The sequence below is a fragment of the Oryctolagus cuniculus genome, chromosome 1 (assembly GCF_964237555.1).
Source record: "Oryctolagus cuniculus chromosome 1, mOryCun1.1, whole genome shotgun sequence".
Classification (NCBI taxonomy): Eukaryota; Metazoa; Chordata; class Mammalia; order Lagomorpha; family Leporidae; genus Oryctolagus; species Oryctolagus cuniculus.
Genome location: NC_091432.1, coordinates 212514848 through 212536274, shown reverse-complemented (window position 1 = coordinate 212536274; position 21427 = coordinate 212514848). Strand labels below are relative to the sequence as shown.

At 45.2% G+C, this 21427-nt stretch overlaps 1 long non-coding RNA gene across 1 annotated transcript; it reads right to left on the bottom strand.

Moving 5' to 3' along the window:
• Nucleotides 1-23: 23 nt before the first annotated feature.
• On the bottom strand, nt 24-16449 carry LOC103348232 (uncharacterized). The gene is made up of 3 exons (XR_516666.4): nt 15957-16449; nt 14905-15033; nt 24-8121 (listed from the first exon to the last, which is right to left on the bottom strand). It is a non-coding gene; the product is annotated as an uncharacterized lncRNA (long non-coding RNA).
• Nucleotides 16450-21427: the final 4978 nt, after the last annotated feature.

Sequence of the window (21427 nt, the reverse complement as noted above, 5' to 3'; positions counted from 1 at the left end):
TCAACAAGCAGACCAAATTCTATCTTTTCTTTAATGCTTTATTTGAGAGGCAGAGTTACAAGGAGGAGAGACACACCGAGAGATCTTTCATCTGTTGGTTCACTCCCCAAATGGCTGCAACAACTGAGCCTGGGCCAGGCTGAAGCCAGGAGCCAGAAGCTTCCTCCACATCTCCCAAGTGGGTGCAGGGGCCCAAGCACTTGGACCATCTTCCACTGCTTTCCCAGGTACATTAGCAGGCAGGACAGATTCTTTAAACAGGGACTGACAAAGGCTCAGGCAAACTAAATTGTCAAGCAAACTAATTGTTAGGACAAAACATGGATCAAAAAGAGAGTTCTAGACAAAAAATAAAAAAAGGAGCTAATTTTTCTTTACAACACCCACCTGGTCACAATATAGTTTTCCAGGAAGCCTGGCCAGAAAATGGGATTAAATTATAATATCATTTTACAGCTAGATCTGTTCTGCTGTAGGCGTAGGTAAATGGACAGAGGTCTTTCATGTACAGGCCTTTACAGCACTAAGAAAAAGTCATGAATTCTGTAAAAATTACAAGCTGGACTCAGCTATGTTAGCTTAACTTAATCCACCACCAATAGCCCACTGAGAAGCAGAGCCAAAACACCTGCCATGAGAGTAGTTACCCTGTAGATACACAAAAGTCCTGTGCCCTCTGTGTCCTGACAAGGGAGCTGCTTTGGAAAACCCACCCTCAGCCTGGAGTGTAGAAGCCATTGCAATGCACCCTCTACAGGAGACAGCCGCAAGAAGAGCCTCATCAGGATACCAGTTCTCTTCACAATGCAGAATTAAAAGAGATTAAAAGGGAGATGGAAAGTTTTACTAATGACCTCAAAAATTTGTAGGGGCTGGAGCTGTGGTGTAGCGGGTAAATCTGCTGCCTGCAGTGCCAACATCCCATATGGGCTCTGGTTCAAGCCCTGGCTGCTCCACTTCCAATCCAGCTCTCTGCTATGGCCTGGGAAAGCAGTAAAAGATGGTCCAAGTCCTTGGGCCCCTGCACCCATATGGGAGACCCGGAAGAAGCTCCTGGCTCCTGGCTTTGGGTCAGCGCAGCTCCAGCCGTTGTGGCCAATTGGAGAGTGAACCAGCGGATGGAAGACCTCTTTTTCTCTCTCTCTCTGCCTCTCCTTCTCTGTCTGTGTAACTCTAACTTTCATAACTCTAACTTTATGGAAGAGCCCAGAGAAGTGGGCATAACTCTAACTTTAATAAGTCTTTAAAAAAAACTCTAGATTCTAAAAAAAAATTGTAGATAGGTTACATGAGGTGATCACCACTTTTGATCTTTTCTGGAAGGACACAGTTCTCAGAGACACTGTCTTAACTCCTAGGGAAAGACACAGTGTCAGTCTGCCGTGACTATAGATTTCTAGTTCAGGCCACCCTGATATTAAAAGAAGCTTCAATAATTAGGAATGGCACTGAGCATCCCGCCCCACCTCAGCTAACATCCAAACGGGCTGCCTTTGTGGTCTATTTTAACAGAGACCAGGAGGAAGAGGAGCAAGCTAGGTAGAAGGAGCAATGTAAGGATAGGTGGAAGGCCAATTTATAGTCACTTTACATGGTTCTCTGATGTCAAAGAGACCAAAAAAAGGCCAGTCCACCCTAAAATAGCACCCGTCTTCAATGCAGGAAGCCAGGGCACTGGACAGCAGCTGTCGGGACAGAAGTTAGTCTCTGAAGGAGCCCTGTCAGCTGAGTCAATTGAAATGGATCTGCCCTGAGGGTCAAAGGACTCCCAGGTTAGCACTGCAGACCCTGTTGGCCCTAAGTTGAAGAAGCCCTTTACTCCACCTGCTCCCAAGCCAGCCACCACTAAGGAGGGTATGGAGGGTAGGGTCATTCTGACATAGCTGCTGGGACTGTGTCTTTTCTTTTAGCCATGGTAACTGCCTACTCTGCTAGCCTCCTTTTCAAGCCAGCTCTTTCCCCAGTCTGGCCAGGTAATGGGAGTCAATGGGCAGTCTTAGGAGATTCAGACTTCCCTGGTGATGTGTCTTCCAGTACCCCATGTGGAGAGAGATAGCTACAGGTCAACCCACAGGTCTAGCAGACCCTGCTACCCTCCTGAGGCCTCACACCTACATGGCCAGACCTTAAAGCCCACCTGATTATATTATAGGCCTAACACCCCCACTCTCCTGTCAGGTATTTTGCCTTTAAGTGGGTTAGCAAACAGGGCATCCAAAACGCAACAGTGGATCTCTGACCCTTTGAGTAACTGGTTTGAAAAATCCTCCTGGCTACCTTGGCTTATGCTCTTTCTTACTACCCTCATAACAAGGTTTTTTGTTTTGTTTTTGTTTTTGTTTTTGATCTCTAGGGCCATGCCTCCATCAGTTACTGAAGTGATTCATTCACTCAGTGGTCCAAGACCTCACTCAAACCCATGTTGACGACATCCTCCTGATGAGGGACGTCCACTACCAGCCAATGACTCTATGACTTCAGACCCAGAATCTGGAGGGCGAGGAACTGATATTGGACTGCTTATTTAATAATTTTCATTTTAATAAGCCTGTGGGCTCTTGCCACGTATTCAGAGAAGAATTCGGAATACTGGCTCAAATAGACCAGACAATATGGTAAGTTTTTAAGGATTTTATTCAGTGGGAGAAATGTGCAGGAAAGTAAAGACTTTGTTTAGGAAGAAAGAGACGTCTAGAAGCTAAGTTGCATCCATACCAAACAGAAAGCTGGCCAGGAGTGAGCCACGTGGAGCAAGCATATGGTTATGAGCAGCCACAGGTACCTTAGTGCAAGTAACGACGTGAAGGCAGAGAGCAGGCCAATAGGCCACGTGCCCGGAAGGCACGGAACAACAAGGGGAGGGCCCACCATGTTCCAGGCCTTTTATCTACTTCCAATGGGGAGTGGTTATGTAGTCTGATTGGCAGGTGGGCATACAGGTGGGGTCAGGTGGGGCATAACATCACATAGGGGGCGTGGTCTTCCAGCTCACAAACCTAATTGATTTTATGCTATCTGCCTGCCTACATCAGAACCACTTCCCTGACTGTGCCCTGTCTCAGCAGGAGGCAGCCATTGATACCATCTTCCTTGTTCCACAACTCCACCTCCCCTAGGACGCTTTCTACATAACATCAGAAGTTTTCTCTCTGTATGTATGTATTCAGATGCTGCCTTTGTCAGTATCTGTCAGGTCACTGGGCACAAATAGCTAACCCCCAGATCTGATGGGATTTTACTGCCCCAGCAATAAACTTTATAAGCACCCTACTTGGATATTCCATACCACCAGAACACACTAACAATCAGCAGTTGCATGTCCATTATCAAGGTCAAAAGTTACTGATACAGGTTTCCAAATTCTTTGTACAGTTAAATACAACCCCCTCTCCTGGCCAGTAGCTTGAAAGGGCCCCTACTTCACATCACCCTATGATGTCCTAAAATAAAATTCTTTTCTGCGTTTACTGGTCATCTCTGTGCCTTCTTTGGGCCTTAAAGCTGACAATTACCCACAGGGAATTGTGATAAAGTAGCTGGGAGTAATGACTTCAGGACCAAGATGTGGTGGTAGGGATTATCCTCGAGTATAAACAGACTTGAAGCCAGAGGCTGCCATGCTACTACTGACAACACAAGTACATTATAAAACGTATGATTCCCAAGGGGAAGTCTCATTTGTTTGAACTTGGCTTCGCTCTAGTCCAGAACTTTTTTCTGAACTCCATATCCAAAAACTATCTGTTGGTTTGTTTCATCTGGATGCCCAACAAGCACCTTAAATGTAACACATTTATTCACTCACCGGCACATACACATAAGCATACATCCACCCATCCATCCAGACGTCCACACACATTAAACTAGGTACCGAGCTAGGAACTTGAGGTGTAGTATTGAACAAAACAGGTACTTCCTTTTCAAAGCTTACAGTTTAATAGGAAAGACAGAGAGGTAGCCAGCACTGGGTCGGTGGGAGTACAAGGTGCAATGGGAGTACACCAGGGGACAATCAGGCCTGTACCCCGGGGGCCCAGCTGTGTCAGAGGTAGCTTCCCAGAGGATCAGAGGGTAAGATCTTGCCAAGATAGAGAGGGAGGAACAAAAGCAGAAACATGGTTTTATTGCTAGCTCTGGGAAAGCCTCATCAAAGCGTTGGGTACCCTGGCCTGAGGCTGTTTCAGTTTAGAAAATAACACCATGTATAATTCAGTAGATAGGGATTTGAAAGTTGTTTGCCAGGGGGTGCTCTGTCCCTGGCCCTGTTTATCACTTTTACAGTATGTTTTGTAAAGAAGATATCATTCTCTAATGATTGTATGTGAAAATGCACTCTGGGTATGAAAGTAGGGTTGTATCCTTTGGGTTGTTGCAAAGTGAGGAGCTAGAGTTAAAAACACAGGAATCTTGAGAATGCAAATCCCTGGGATTTAGCATAAATTCCTGGGAGAACTCCACACTTTCAGAGGCTATATTATATGAGTGGTAAGGTCAAGACTGAGATGACCCAGGGGGTAAAGAACTACCCAGCCAATAACTAGGTTGTAGGTAAAATAAAGAGAAAACAGCAGTGCCATCTACTTGTGATTTGATGAAAGTGTAAAGTTGGAAAATGGTAAGAACCAGGAAGGATAGTAGGGTCTAGAAGGCCCAGGAGGGTGGCAGGATTGCTAGGCTGGATGGAGGGAGCAGGGATATTGTATGAACTCCATTCAGATGCATCTCAATGAGTCTCGGGACATAGTTCCATCTATTCTATATTTCCTACGTAGCGTGGGGGCTCTTTTTGTTGTTCCTCTTATTTACAGAGGAATCAAAATATAGTCAATAACCAGGAAAAACAGACACATCTGGTAAGGGAACCCTTCTTCCTGCTTTTCTAAAATCAATTGTGTTGCCATAAGGACCACCTTGGGATCAAAAGTCTCAAGAAAGATTAGAGTATCATGAATGGGGAATGGGAAATGGATGGGTATGGGAGCTGGGGTTGATATTCCAAGGCTCATAGACCTTTCTAGATGTGGTATACAGCTCTGGGATAAAAACCCTCATCACAGTGATTCAATAGCCATGGATTGGATGAACAGAGTTCAGGGTACCTGTAGAAGAACAGAGTCCCTCACCTCTTCCCAGTCATGGTTCCATCTTGGGTGTCTCTGGGCCAAGGCTTTCCACTGTGTTAGGGCTGACAGGGAGAACATTGCTCTGAGCCTTTGAAAGCCTCAAAGCAGGTGCTGGAGCCCAAGCTCTGCCATTGGGACAGAGTTCCCTGTGACACAGTACACAGTTCCTGCACTTCTGGGCATCTGTGCCCTTCATCAGAAGAGGGCAGGAACTGAAAAAACTCAACTGAGTATGACAGATAGAAAACCTTTTTTGAAAATTTCAAAGAAGGAAAAATAGAAAATATTTTATCCACTTTAAAGTATAAAACAAGGCTGGATCACAAAGCTCTATTCATTCAATATACAAAATCAGATTCAGCATGAATAACGTCTTCAGCTTGTCTAGAGAGGAGAGTGAGACTTGAGCTCCAGCTACTCTGTGTCTCAAGATCAGGGCAGAGTGAAAGAGGATGTAGATCTCGCCTTTCCACAAGGGCCCAGGTCTACAATCGGAGGAAATCAGATGCTAGATGTGATCTCCTTCAGAAACAGAACTTCCAGAGGGATGCCTAGGCCTACAGAACACCTCTATTCAGTCTATGCATCTGTGTGAAGAATGGTGGGGTTGGCCCAGGAGGCTTGCCTTCTGAAGATGCGCCATGTGGGTGGTATCGGAACCACTATTTGGTTTGGAGGCAGAGCTTCCAGGTCCTGATTTTGGACAAGGGCCCGACTTCCTCAAGGTGCAGGTTCCTCCTGCGAAGTAGTATGTGTCTTCCATACCCCACAGGGTTGTTGTGAGGATTACCTGAGACAATGTCTGTGAAAAGCCTTCACTATGACCGTCAGGGCCACTTCAACTTGCACAGTGCTGCATTTATAGAGTCTAGACTCTCCTAAAGATCATTCTAGTCAGTCTCTTAACATTAACATTATCGCTTTGTTTTTCAGCACAAAGAAGCACAGGCCTTTGGTTTCTCACACTGGAAAGGTTGACTGGAAGACCCTGAGGTAGCAGGGGACAATCCTTCCTAACGAACAGGTCATTAATAACCTTTTCCCTCTCTCCTGTATCCCCATTTCCCAGGATGACTAAGCAGGCTCAGGGCCCAGTGCAGCCTGGGGTGGATGCTTGGAGGGGGTGTCCCCAGGGAAAGGAATGGGGAAGCCAGCCTTGTGTTGGAGATAGAGAAGCAACGTGAGGTCTGGGAAGCTGAAGGATGCAGTGTGGTTCCCGTTCCGACAAGCCCTCTCCCCGTCCCAGCTCTGCGGATTTCAGCTGCTTCCTCCTGACTTTTGAAGCCACTGGACAAGCTCCCTGTTACAGGTAGCTGGGGGACGTCTGTCAAGAGCTATGTTTGTGATCTGTGTAACACTGTGGCCCTGGAAGTTGGCATTCTGTTGTCTGGGCAGCTGTGGATTAGGCTGCCTTGCAGTCCCACAGATCCCAAAAAGCCTCTGAGTGGGTCACCTCAGTCTCTGCCTTCAACCTCTCGCCAGACTCTCAGAAGAGCCTAGCTGGCCCCCCTCTCCGAGCCTTTTACCTCTGGTTCCTACCTTGCCGCTGTGTTCTACAGGGGCCCACTTCCAGGCCATCCACTGACTTCCGTCTCCGTGGACTCCCCAGAAGCTTAGTGAGCTTTTTTGCCTCTTTGTGGGAGTCCCCTGTGGAGGTCCATCTTTCATCACTGGATTGTTACTGTCCCTGTGCTCCGAGTGGGTCTAATTTTCTCAAAGCACCTCATCATCACACCTTTCACCCTCATCACTGCCTTGCCTTTTGTGAACATTTGGTTGGAAAAGCCCAATTTCACAAAAGGTTTCAGAAGATTGCTTTGTTTGAAACCTTCCTGTCTATGTATGATTTGATAGGGGACTTTAGAATTCTGGCTATTGAGTGACGGGCGATGGTGTGAACCCAACTGGAGAGGCGGTTGGGGCTGGCCGGGCGGGACTGGCCAGGTGAACAACAATTGAATGCTGGCACCCAGGATACTGAGTAAGCCCTCTGCTTGTCGACAGCAGGACACGAAGGCTCAGTATCTGCAGCAGCAGTTTCCCCATGTCTAATTCGGGCTGGGGGACAGCATGTCTTCACCTGAGGATGTCAGAAGAGAACCTGGAAAACATGATGGCAGACACGCGGGTGCAGAGGACCTGAATTTGCCTTCTTCCAGTCAGAAAAGGACTCACAGTGATTTCTCAGTCACTTGACGGCTGACAGTCACCAAAGTAGAAGATTGAAAGTCTCAGAAGTTTGAAGAAAGCTTCTTTCAAGGCTGCTCTGAAATTTTACTTTTTTTTTTTATGTCTGTTTTGTTTTGTGTAACTAATTCAGATAGAAAATACATTTCACATGAACTCTGAAGCACCTTTAAAAAAACAAAAAGAATTCTGGCTATTTGGCCTACTTCAGTATGTGTTATACCAAAATCATCTCTTGGATAAGTCCTTGATTAATTCCAAGAAACTGGTAGCTAAGAAAGTTGGGTGGCACCAAAGAAAAGTAAGAACCAACTAGACAGACAGTATAATAATTGCACACCTTGGCCACATCTTAAGCACACTGCAGCATGGGGTTGGACTTAGACCCAGGAGTGACTAGGACCACAAAAAAGAGTATTAAGACCTTGAAGCGTCATAGTTAATGGAGAAGTGTCAGCAATTTAAATCTTAACGCGGCAAAGGGGAAAGCATAAAGGCAAAGAGCAAAAGCCCATGCAGGTTAAAGCAGGATACTCTGTGGCTCTGGTGGCTTTGTCCAGTGGTTCCTGGGGATTGTGCACTTCCAGAAGTCACCAGCCCACCTCTGAGGTCTCGGGTGGAAGGGGTCTCTGCCCACAGTCATCAGCTTTGCTGCGTGGTGACTCCTCCGGGGGAGATCTCCTTCAAGCAGGGCTTCTGTCTTCACACTTGGGAGGCAGGGATTTACTGTTGTGTTAATTGTTAACAGTAGCTGATAAAGTCCTTGTCATGGAAGTTCAATGACATCTTTGTCTGATGCCTGATCCAGTACCTGAGAAAATAATAAACTGTATTAAAATTATTCAAGATAATACCAGAAGGATGGAGAATTAAAGAATATTTTGGTGATTTGACAGAAAAAAGTCATCCAGGCACAAAATAATTTGGTTATTTATAGAAAGAAAATCCCAATTTCACTTTTTGAATAGCATCCATATTAGAATCTGCAGAAAAACATTAGCATTTTTCTGTGAATTATTCAATTTCCATGGAATAGCACATTAAACTTGTCTTTTATCATTTACATAAGTTTTAAAAATTAAAATACACTTATATAACTATATACAGACATATAGAAATACATATTAAAATTTTAGTCCTAAAATAGAATTTATCTTAGCATATTAAAACAAAAGCACATAATATTTGAATTGGCATTTTAATAATAACCTTTTTAGATGGGCCATATTTGTAGCTTGTACCTATATTTATACTTTTCAGAAGTTATTATAATACATAGTCTTAATGATTTTTATTAATTACCACAAATAGTCTAAATAATCAATTTTTTCTCCAGATATGGGTTTTAGTTTTTTACTGAAAGAAACAAAAACTGTCTAACACAGTTTTTGTGAGCACATATATTATCTTTCATATTTCCAGGAGGCAGAATAAATACATCATCCAAACCCATTTATGTGTTCTATTAATCAACAAGCCTTTATATGGTATGGAGAATAAGGATAAATTAAAAGCATATATACAAGGGTACTTAAAAAAGTTCATGGAACATGGAATTAAAAGAAATGTATTTTGGTGTGAAGGTTTTGAAATCACATATATGAGGGGTCTTCAAAACATTTATGGAAAATGTGTATTATGAGAAAACTATGTGTGAATTTCAAAAATTTTTGCAACAAGAGAAATTATCATTTGTTTTCCACACATTTTTAAAATACCCCTTGTATGATTTATATTTTTTAGCTTAGAAATTATTCATATATCCAAATATTATTCAAAAAGTAACTCATATTTTCCAAGATTTTATAATATAAACTATTTGAAAATTACAATTTTCACTAAGCATTAAGTCTTTATGATTTGTAGTATTGTAAAAATTTTACAAGATCATAATCCTTCTATGGGGCCAGCATAGTGGCACTGTGGCATAGTGGGCAAAGCCACCACCTGCAATGCTGATGTCCCATATGGATGCCAGTTCAAGTTGTGGCTGCTCCACTGTTGATCCAGGTCCCTGCTAATGTGCCTGAGAAAGTAGTGGAAAATGGTTCAAGTGCTTGGGTTCCTGTGCCCACGTGGGAGACCTGGAAAAAGCTCCTGGCTCCTGGATTTGGCCTGGCCCAGCCCTGGCCATGCAGCCATTTGGTGTGTGAACCAGCAGATGGAAGATCTCCCCCGCCCCTGTCTCTCCCTCCCTCTCTGTGTAACTGCCTTTCAAATAAATTAACTTTTATAAAACACTTCTAAAGACATCTGTCCTATAACGTCACTTATATGCAATTTTACATTTTGTAATCTTAAAAAAAAAATCTGTCCCAACAATGATCCTTTTCTTGTCATGTAAAACTAATATGGTGGGGCCGGAGCTGTGGTGTAGTGGGTAAAGCAGCTGCCTTCAGTGCCGGCATCCCACATGGGTACCTGATTCAAGTCCCAGCTGCTCCACTTTCAATCCAGCTCTCTGCTATGGCCTGGGAAAGCAATAGAAGATGGCCCAAGTCCTTGGCCCCTGCACCCAGAAGAAGCTCCTGGCTCCTGGCTTCGGATCGGCGCAGTGGCCATTGTGGCCAACTGGGAGGTGAACCAGCGGATGGAAGACCTCTCTCTCTGCCTTTCTTTCTCTCTGTGTAACTCTGACTTTCAAATACATAAATAAATAAATCTTTAAACAAAACAGTAAAACCCTAATATGGCGACTGGCATTGTGGTGCAGGAGTTAAGTTGCTGCTTTGTGATGCCCACATCTCATATGGGAGAGCCAGTTGAAGTCCTGGCTGCTCTACTTCCCATTCAGTTCCCTGCTAATGTACCTGGGAAAGCAGTAGGAGGTGGCCCAAGTGCTTGGGCCCCTGCCATCCACATGGGAGTTCTAAGTTCTAGGTTCCTGGTTTTGGCCTGGCCCAGACCTGGCTGTTGTGGTTATTTGGTGAGCGAACCAGCAGATGGGAGATCTTTGTTTCTCCCTCTGCCTTTCAAATAAATAAATCTCAAAACAAAAATAAAAGCAAAAAAAAAAAAAAAAAAAAAAAAGCCAGGCAATTTAGAAAGTTTAAATCTTGAGAAGTTTTAACCTTAGTCTTTATATTATACAAACTAGAATATTATCTTAACATTTAAGTTTTATATAATAAAACCAGGCCAATATACATAAAGTTGTCTTTAATAAAAATGATAAACTCATTGTTATTTGTCCAACATTTATATACTTATCAGAAATATTATAGGGTACTTAAATATATTTTATAAATTTTGGATTCATGAGAGAAAATCATATTTAAAAGCTCTTATATTAAAACTAAGATTGGGGCTGGTGCTGTGCTATAGTGGATAAAGCCACTGCCTATATTGCCAGCATCCCATGTGGGAGCTGGTTCAAGACCTGGCTGCTCCACTTCTGATCCAACTCTCTGCTATGGCCTGGGAAAGCAGTGGAAGATGGCCCACGTCCTTGGGTCCCTGCACCCGCATAGGAGACCCGCATAGGAGGAGGCTCCTGGCTCCCAGCTTCAGATCAGCGCAGCTCTGGCCATTGCAGCCATTTGGGGAGTGAAACAGTGGATGGAAGACTTCTCTCTCTGCCTCTGCCTCTTTGTAACTCTGCCTTTCAAATAAATTTTTTTTTTAAATCTAAGATCTTTCTCTAAGAACTGTAGTAATGAAGATTATTATTAAAATATTTGTCTACTTTTAAAAAATTTATTATTTGTTTTGAGGGGCAGAGTTACAGAGAGAGAGAGGAAGAGACAGAGAGAAAGGTCTTCCATCCTTTGGTTGACTCCTCAAATGCCCAAAATGGCTAGAGCTGGGCCCGTCCAAAGCTAGGAGCCAAGAGCTTCTTTCTGGGTCTCCCCCACCGGGGCAGGGATCCAAGTACTTGGGCCATCTTCCACTGCTTTCCCAGGCCATCAGCAGAGAGCTGGATCAGAAGTGGAGCAGCCAGGACTAGAACCGGTGCCTATATGGGATGCTGGCGCTGCAGGGAGAGGTTTAACCTACTATGCCACAGTGCTGGCCCTTTGTCTACATTTTTTTTTTTTAAGATTTTATTTATTTGAGAGGTAGAGTTACAGACAGTGAGAGGGAGACACAGAGAGAAAGATCTTCCTTCCATTGGTTCACTCCCCAAGTGGCTGCAACGGCCAGAGCTGTGCCAATCCGAAGTCAAGAGCCAAGTGCATTTTTCTGGTCTCCCATGTGGGTGCAGAGATGCAGGCACCCGGGGGCCACAGCAGAGAGCTGGATTGGAAGAGCAGCACCTGGGACTAGAACTGGTACCCACCCATGTGTGATGCCTGTACCACAAGCGGAGGATTAACCTACTGTGCCATGGCACTGGCCCCATGTCTACATTTTTAATGCCAAAGAAACTGCCTATTAAATGTTTTTCTTAGACACTTTGGACTACTTAGTGTGCAGAATGATAAATTCCCCTCACTCTGGGCAATTAATCTTTAAAATTTCCCAAGTGAGAGGAATGGAGAAGTATAGAACAACAAAGAGAGGTGGCTTTTGACACATATGAAATTATCACTGTACTGATTGATTTCCTTTGCTTTGTAAGGAGAAGGGGGTGTTGACGTGGGAAATGCTTTTTTTTTCCATATATACAACAGAGACACAGAAGACAGTCATTACATCTAGTTCCAACAATAAGTCAAGACCTTGACAATTCATGCAATTAAAAGCCTTATTAATCCCCATAGAATGGAAATGGAGGAGAAACTGCTACACTAATCACGGTGTTCTCTCTCTTTTAGGCAGACCAGATATACAACCTCATCTTGAGGCTTTCTTTCCCCTTTTTGCCTCAGGCACTTCTCAAATGAACATCCTTGTTCATGTCAAAGTTCCTCAAGTGGCCACTCTAATTCTAATTTGTCCTCAGGGAAGTTATACCAGAAGGTAGCACAAGCTTATTAACAGACAATCCTGTGAGAAATTGCTTGACTGTTGATCAAAGGTAAACTATTACTTGCATTTTCCGCTGTCAACTCCAAGGTGAAGCTGCCTCTACCTGCTGACCTGAGACACCAACAGCCACCCGGTATGGAGAGCTCTTTCTTAAAGCCAATTGCTCATAGCCAGAGATGACTGGAGAAAGTGCTCACAGACAAACAGGAAGGAATGGGCAAACAGAGGACACGATATGGTGTTAAAAACCAGATTTCTCCAGGTGACATCAAAGTCTGATGGGAAACCAAAATTTTCAAATAATAAACCAAACACCGAAAGGCCAGAGGGATAACCAGAGTCTAAATCTACTGCAAAGGAATAACATATATGCTCATTATTGCTGAATCAAGGTAGACAGCCATAGCATCCAGAGTTATGAGCAAATCCCAAGACAATCTATAATGTGCTATCTAACCAGCTTCTGTCTACTGGGAGCAAACTTTCAGCCTAACAAACTCAGGCCTATTGGCTCAAAGCAATGAGGGAGGCCACAACAGTGGAACCAGGAGGTGTCACCAAGAAAAGGAAGGGTGACATTTAGGTGACATCAGATCTGGCTGGTAAGGCAGCCACGGAACTCACTTTCCTCAGAAATGACCTATTAAGATGTGGGTTGTTATAGGAAATTAAGAGAGCCTTGCATGTAGAAGTAAATCAGATCTTGCAACTAAGAGTGGGATATTTTCTTCTTACCAAAGTGATTTGGAAAATCGGGTTTCTGATAAACTATAATTTGAGAAAACTAGATTTCTTAGTACCAAAGCGGTAGCGGTGCTACTAGGTGTCATTAGGATTTTCTTAGAAGAAATATAACTTCCTGCTAACTTTGCAGCTGATTTAACTGCATCTGTTTGCCAGCCTGATGTGCATGGTAGACTTGCATTTTCTCAGACCAAACTGGTTTTCACTTTCTCAACATGCAATCCAGTCTCCTGCTTCATCAGCTTGTGGAACTTCCTAGAAAGAAACTTGGGTGGCATGAGACCTTTTCTGGAAGGAATAACCTTTTCCTTCTTTGCCATTTCCCTCTTCCCAGCAGGGGCTATGCAAATGTTAGTAGCCCGGGGTTGCTCCTGGAGGGGGCCTGTCTAAGGACTGAGAATGAAAGAGTCCTGTGGTGAGAGATGAAAGGAGTACTTTGAAATCCAAGATGTGGGAGAATGAGAAGGGACAGCAGCTTCTGCTGCCCTCACCCACGCCAGACGCTCTTGTTCCTGGCTCAAGCTTGCAGCCTCCTGTAGCCACTGGGGCAAACTCCTCGATTAAACTGTGCTTACTGTGTGTCTAGATCTGCGCAGGCAGAGGTGAAAGAGCATGACCATGGCAGTTGACCTTCTGCTTTTGGGAAACTTGTGAAAGATGCTGTTTCCTCTGTCACCTTTGATCCTGTGCCTGAGGCCTCTAATCCTGCCCTCTGCCTTGTACCAGACGCTGTCTGAGCCCTTCCCATCTCCTGCCTATTACTATCACCCTTCCTGCCTGGGACCCTCACATTGCGTCTCCTCCCGCAGGCGGCATTCTACCTCATCTCTGCCTCTACTTCTGCATTTTGTTTGCTTTCTTCTCATTGTACCCTGTCCTTCACAAAGGGTCCCATTCCCTCATCACTCCTTTAACCCCCATAACTGGGGGTTTCTCTCTGCCACCGGTGCCCACATTCCTAACTCCTCTCTTTTCCACACCCACGTTGGCCTCATCTCCTCTGCCTGACCCAGGGGTCTTGTCCTCCTTGCCCATGTCTTTCCTTTCCCTCCTTTTGCGCTGCCACTACCAGCTGTCTCATGTTTTCAACCAAATATGGAAGTTCTGTTCAGTCTCCACCTCACCTCCTGGAGCCCCTTATTTGCTCTCAGCAGCCCTGGGCACCAGATCCCTTTTTGCTTTAGGGGCCCATGGTCTTCAAGAACCATTTTCTCACCTCCCCATCAACCTTTTATCCTCTGCTCCAGAACACACTCAAGAGCCTAGACCCTTCCTCCCCAGCCAGACCCCACCTCTTCATGTGATACTGCTTTGTCAGGACCTCGACCTCTCATCTCTCACCAATAATATCTCCAACTCACCCCACAAATCCTGACTCGCTTGGCTGTCAACCCCTGCCATCACCAGACTTCACTTTTTTTTTTTTTTTTTTTGACAGGCAGAGTGGACAGTGAGAGAGAGAGAGACAGAGAGAAAGGTCTTCCTTTTCCATTGGTTTACCCCACAGTGGCCACTGCACTGCGGCCGGCACACCGCGCTGATCCGAAGCCAGGAACCAGGTGCTTCTCCTGGTCTCCCATGTGGGTGTAGGGCCCAAGGACCTGGGCCATCCTCCACTGCCTTCCTGGGCCACAGCAGAGAGCTGGACTAGAAGAGGAGCAACCGGGACAGAATCCGGCGCCCCAACCAGGACTAGAACCTGAGGTGCCGGCGCCGCAAGGCGGGGGATTAGCCTATTCAGCCACAGCACCGGCCCAGACTTCACTTTAACATCTCAGTTTGTCTTGATTACAGTCTAGTGGAACCCTGTCCCAGAGAGCTCACCAGGGGACAAGACCCCATCTGTTTGACCTCTTCTGTTACACAAGTCTCAGGTATTGGCTGCTCATTGTGACCTGCTCCTGGTGGCAGGTGACTCTAAAGACTTGCTTCTCCCTACCTCTTCACGCTCTGCTTTCCAGCGGGAGACTTTCCCTCTCTGCTTATCTGTTTTTCCCTCTTGGAAGTCCTCGCAAGCATATGGCACACAGGTAGAGACGCTCTCCTCAGCCTTTGTGTCTGGAAGCTTCTGGAGAGAAAAATCACAGAGACAGTGGTTTCCAAATTCTGGAGGAGAAAATACAGAAGGGATTGTTGCTAACACACACAGGGAGTACTATCAACTCCACTCTGTAACTGCCTTGGCAACACTTGCTGTAGAGCACTACCCAAGTCCTCCAACCTGTCTGGAGGTCTGGAGGTCAGCCAGAGGAGGACAGTCCTTAGGAGCATCCAAATCCCCAACCTTGGAGGCTTGACCAAAGAAATGAGTCTGGCCTTTTGAGGTTTTCCTTTTCTGCACAGCGAGTTCCTACTGGTTACTCTGCTGTTCTCTGCTAGACGTTCCCCCACCAGTCTCCCTTTCTCTTATTCCATCTCTAAGGCTCTCCTCCCTTAATCCAAATGCAGATAATACCCTACTGTTGTCTTTTTCTTTCTTTTCATGCCTTACCCCTGTTATCAAGCCCTGGCCCCAGTCCTTGCGGGAAAGTTCCAGAGGGAAGCAGCTCACCAAAAAAGCTAAGTATCTTCTTTGAGTTTTTCTTTTAGGAATATGATGATGGAGATAAACTTAAGAATACATTTAGGGATTCCTTCAAAGGTTAACTAGACCAGGGAAATAGTCAAGACCAAGGAATCCCCAGGTCTGGACACCCTAGGTCAGCAGAGAAGCCCAAAGTTCCTAAACTTCAGACCCCAAGGAGAAGCCAGAAAAAAAAAAAGTAATAAAAGGATGAGAGTAAGCACAGGGGACCCAAAGTGCAAAGGCACTAAGGAGAGTAGTAGGGACATGGGATTTAACAAAACCAGGGTCACGCTCCTAGACGAGCGATCTGGTCAGCCCGCTAGCCAACAAGACCCCTAGTTTTAGCTCCAGTTGGGGTCGGCTTCTTGTTTCAGTGGCTTTGTCCCAGGAAACAAGTCAAGGGCAAGGAGGTCTCTTGAAATAACCTGAATCAACCGTGCAGCTTTGCATGTTCAGCTGGAACCAGATCCGTCTTCGGGTGGAGTCCGGGAGGCACTGTTCCAAGTACTTGGAAGACATCAGCAAAGGAACACAAAGGTACCGGCCCTTGCCTCAGTGGCCTCTCGTCCTACTCAGAACTAAATCCCACCTTCTTCACCCCCTCAAAACTTATAACCCCCGTTCTGAGCGGCACCCTGCATCTTCAGAAGGAAACTTTTCATCATGACCCCTCAAAACTCCTGCACCATGCCCGCCCTCCCCCCTTGCCCACTGCTGCGTGAAAGGGGTGCCCTTCTGGGAAGTCTTTGCTCCTCCCAAGAAAGGACTGGCGCTTTCACTTTCCCCATCACAACTCCTGTTTTCAGTATTGTAAGCGCGGGTTATTTAGCTAGCTCCCTCCCTAGCTCCCAACCCGACGGGCGGGCACATCGCCCCGGCTAACGGGCAAAAACCGTTTGGAAAATAACGGGTGGGCGCTCGGTCAGAACCTTTAAGGGAGAGGCTCCGCCCAGCACGCTGTACGTCCGGGGCGTGGCCACATCCGGGGCGGGGCTCGTGGGGCGCTCTCCCCGCTGCAGCTGTTCTGTGGTAATGGTGGGCTGACGCCAGACTGCAGGCCGCCAAGGCTTCGCCTGCGCTTGTGGTGGGTTTGGCTGTGGCCAAGTCCCTTAGCTCAGCCCCACAGGGCGCCTTTCCCCGTCGGGAATGGCAGGATCCAGTTCCACACTGAGGGCCTATAAGCCTGTGGGCAGTGCTGTCAGGGTAGGGCGGCCCAGGAGTTGGCGCCAGAGAACTGGGGAGGTTACTCCTCTGGGCTTGTTTGTAAGAGAAGGTTCAGGAAGGCTCGTCTTGCAGCGTTTTCTCAGTGGGCCCGACCACCCTGGCAAGGGAGGCTGCAACAGCCCAGGCTGAGGCAGGTTTTTCTTTTTTTCAAGTGTTATATAAGGTATACACATCTCATGCATTTCCTTTATACAGATTGAGGGACAGAGTGAAACTGCCCATCCTACCTGCCCCGCCCCCCGCCCCGCCCTGCTCACACCCCTCCTCCTCCCTCCTATTCCCACTCCTAATTTTCACAAAGCTCTAGTTTCAGTTTACTTTTTACTCGTAAGGTTAAGCACTCAGTAGAGTTCAGCCAACGAATAGTGTGAAGAAAAATAACACTCTTCCCCGACAGTGGAAACCAGGGCTGTAAACAATCATGGATTCTCAAAACGTGAACTTCATTCCTATACATTACCTTTTAGGCACTCTGTCACAGGTCAGGGAAATGTATTTGTCTTTTTTGGGACTTATTTAACTAAGTATAATGGTTTCCAGTTGCATCCATTTTGCTGCAAAAGACAGGATTTCATTTTTTTAACCTCTGAGTAGTACTCCATAGTGTATATATACCATAATTTCCTTATCCACTCTTCAGTGGATTGACATCTGGGTTAGCTGTTGTGAATTGAGCTGCAGTAAACATGGTGGCACAGATAACTCTTTCATATGCTAATGTATTTTGGTTTGGGTAAATTCCCAGGAGTGGGATTGGCTGGATCACATGGTAGGTCTCTAATCAGATTTCTGAGGTATCTTCATACTGTTTTCCACAGTGGCTGGACCAGTTTACATTCCCACCGACAGTAGGTTAAGGTGCATTTTCCCCACATCCTAATTAGCATTTTTTGCTTGTTGCTTTCTGTATGGGAGCCATTCTAACTGGGGTGAGGTGGAACCTCATTATGGTTTTAATTTGCATTTCCCTGAGGGCTAGTGATGCTGAACATTTTTTCATGTGTCTGTTAGCCATTTGGATTTCCTCTTTTGAAAAATGTCTCCTTAAGTCCTTTACCCATTTCTTAACTGGATTGTTTGTTTTGTTGTTGTTGAGTTTCTTGAGCTCTTTATAATTCTGGATATTAATCATCATCATCAATTTCATAGTTTGCAAATATTTTCTCTCATTCTGTTGGTTGCCTCTTTGCTGAGTGTTTGTTTTGCAGCACAGAGGCATCTCAGCTTGATGTAATCCCATTTGTCAATTTTGGCTTTGATTGCCTGTGCTTCTGGGGTCTTTTTCCAAGAAGTCCTTGCCTATGCCAATGTCATGCAGAGTTTCCCCAATGTTCTCTAATAATTCGATAGTATCTGGTTGTAGATTTAGGTCCTTGATCCATTTTGAGTGGATTTCTGTGTAAGGTGTAAGGTAGGGGTCTGCATGTGGAGCTTCAGTTTTCCCAGCACCATTAGTTGAAGAGACTGTCCTTGCTCCAGGGATTGATTTTAGCTCCTTTGTCAAAGATTAAGTTGATTGTAGATGCGTAGATTGATTTCTGGAGTTTCTATTCTGTTCCATTGGTCTGTACGTCTATTTTTTTGCCGGTACCAGGCTGTTTGATTATAACTTCCCTAAAGTATATTTTGAAATCTGATATTGTGATGCCTCTGGCTTTGTTTTTGTTGTATAAGATTGCTTTAGTTATTCAGGTCTCTTGTGTTTTTATATGAATTTTAGCATCATTTTTTTTCTATATCTGAGAAGAATGTCCTTGGTATTTTGATTGGGATTGCATTGAATCTGTAAATTGCTTTTGGTAGTATGGACATTCTGATGATACTAGTCCTTCCAATCCATGAATATGGAAGATTTTTCCATTTTTTGGGTGTCTTCTTCTATTTCTATCTATAATGTTTTATAATTTTCATCATAGAGATCTTTGACATCCTTGGCTAAATTTATTCCAAGGTATTTAATTTTTTTGTAACTCTTCTGAATGAGATTGATCTTAGAAGTTCTTTCTTAGCCATGGCATTGTCTGTGTATACAAAGACTATTGATTTTTTGTGTCAATTTTACATCCTGCCACTTTACCAAACTCTTTTATGAATTCCAATAGTCTCTTAGTGGATTCTTTTGCTTTACTTATATATATAGAATCATATCATCTGCAAATATTGTTTGGACTTCATCCTCTCCAATTTGTATCCCTTTGATTTCTTTTTCTTGCCTAATGGTGCTGGCTAAAACTTCCAGGACTTTATTGACTAGCAATGGTGAGAGAGGGCATCCTTGTCTGGTTCCGGATCTTAGTGGGAATGCTGCCACAGCTGCTACCTACTTATATCCAAAATGGCACCCACCCTCTCTCAGCTGGTTTCTGGACTCCATTGTGGGTGGGATGGGGAGAGAGAAACATGCCCCCTCTTTTCACCTGGTTAGTGGGCACTGTTCTCTTCAGGGCTCTGGGCCAGACTCAAAGACGGTGTAGTCCACTCAGCTCTCTATATCACCAGTGGCACGGGCCGCTGCAGTCTGATCTCCCCCTGCTTTCCAAGGCTGGGGCTTTCTCCAGCTCTAGGCAGCTGGGGTTGTGTGTTGTGTCGGTGCTTGTTGCAGCATGTCTGCACCTTCCTTGGCATCTCTCCTCCATCCGCAGAATCTCCAGTGTGGGGAGCAACTCGGACTAGACTGTTACTGGAATTAAGACTTATTCTATGCATCTGCTCTCCCACAATATGGCGCTGGGAGAGGAGGAAACAGCTTCTACACAGCTGCCTCCAGTTCAACCAATAAACTGTAGGACCTGCTCCTGATTGGAGGAGAGCAGCATGCTCGGCTTGTGGGTAGCAGAGTTGGGATTGGGGAAGAGGACTATAAAGGAGGAGAGAGACCGCATGCACCAGGAACACCTGAGGAACATCTGAGCAGCCCCCGAGAGAGCCGGCCGGCGGTGTGCCACTCCCCCGCGGAAGTGGGGAAAGTGGCAGGGGGAACCGCCCTTCCACGGAGGTGGAAGGGACAGTAGCCAACCCGGGAAGAACCAGCAGCAAACCAGGGGAGGGCCGAGCAGACAAAAGAACAGCGCAGGGTTCTGTGTCGTTCCTCCGCGAAGAGGGAGTTTTTCCTCTGGCTCTCCCCTGAGAGTGCACTTTCTGCACTTTTTTTTTTTTTTTTTTTTTTTTTTTTTTTACTATTTTCCTCTAGCTTAGAGCAGTCTGCCCTTTCCTTATTCTGTCATCTGGGAATCAACTCCTATTGTATGCTTCTTTTATTCAGCAGTGTATTTTATCAGTCTACCCATATTAGTACCTACAAATTGGTCTCACTCTTTTGAGCTTCTGCATAGTATTCCCGTAAGTGAATTTCCCAGTTTTTTGTTTTTGTTTTTTAAAGTTATAGATACTCATTTCTTATTTTTCATTATGATAAATAAAGCCTCAGTGTATCCTAAGTAAGGCAGATTTCTGGATGCCTTATTATGGACATTTACAAGTGCTTCCTTAGAGTTTATGTCTAAAAGTGGAATCACATTTCTCATAGAACCCTCTAGCAAAAAATAAGGGGAGAGGAGAGATGAAATTACACTTAGAAGGTTCTATGGTTGCAGTTACATTGTGGGGTGGTAGCGGGTGGTTGGTATGGTGGAGATGTGAGGGGATGTAAAACCTTTCAAAGGCTTTGGAAAACCTTGTGTAGCAATGACATCCTCTTTGGGTCCCAGGGCCCTGGGAGGGAGCATGGTTGGTTATTATTTTCATGCACTGAGAATAAAGAAGTGACTTTTTTATTATTCCACTGGAGATGGAAAAGAGAAGGGTATGAGTCATTTTGATGGTCTGTTATCAGGGTGGTTAAATAACTTGCCCTAGGTCATATGGCTAATAAAGGGCTTGCTTTCTTGTCACCTCCTAGTAGTGTGAATGACAGCCAGGGGGGCTAATGAAAGCAGTTGAATTTAGAGATTGTCTGGTTTAACAACTTCAGTGATCCCATGGGAAGCAAGGCCTAGAGAGGGACAGAAACCTGTAGCAGACGCTGTACTGTGTTGATGATGAAGCGGGACCTCTTGCCTTAATGCTGGTGGAGGCAGAAAAGCAGAAAGAGGAAAGAGATTGCTTAATCCTGCCAGGGAAGAGGTGAGGGTTGTGGGGACAGGGGGCAGAGGAACAGTGTTGCCACCTCCTTGTCCTTTGCAGCCCCCTCTCTTCCTTTCTCCAGACTCCCAGACTGCTTTCTGCAGCAGCATCAAAGAAGTCCAAAAAGGAAAAACAAACAGTCCAAATTACAGGATGGAGAAACTGACCCATTTCCATGTAAATGCTACCATTCTGCCGCAGAACAAACAGAGCAGGGATAATGAGGCTTTGGTTTGGAGCTGCGAAGTGGAAGATGGGCGACACTTATAAATAGTACCCAGCCGACCCTAGAGCCAAGGCGTTTCACTTCTGGGGCTGGGGGCTGGACACAGTACCCAAATAGAGCTACTCAATACACAAAAGGCAAAAGCAACAAAAGGTAGGGCTGAGTCATTAAAACAAAAAAAGCTGGGTACTCAAAAGACTTTTTAGAACTGCAGAGTTAGTGAAGTAGGATTTGAACCTGGGCTGTTTCAAGCTTTTCTGTTGTACAGCAGGGGTCCTCAAACCAGACTGACCACAAGCAGAATGAAGGTGTCCTTCTTCTGAG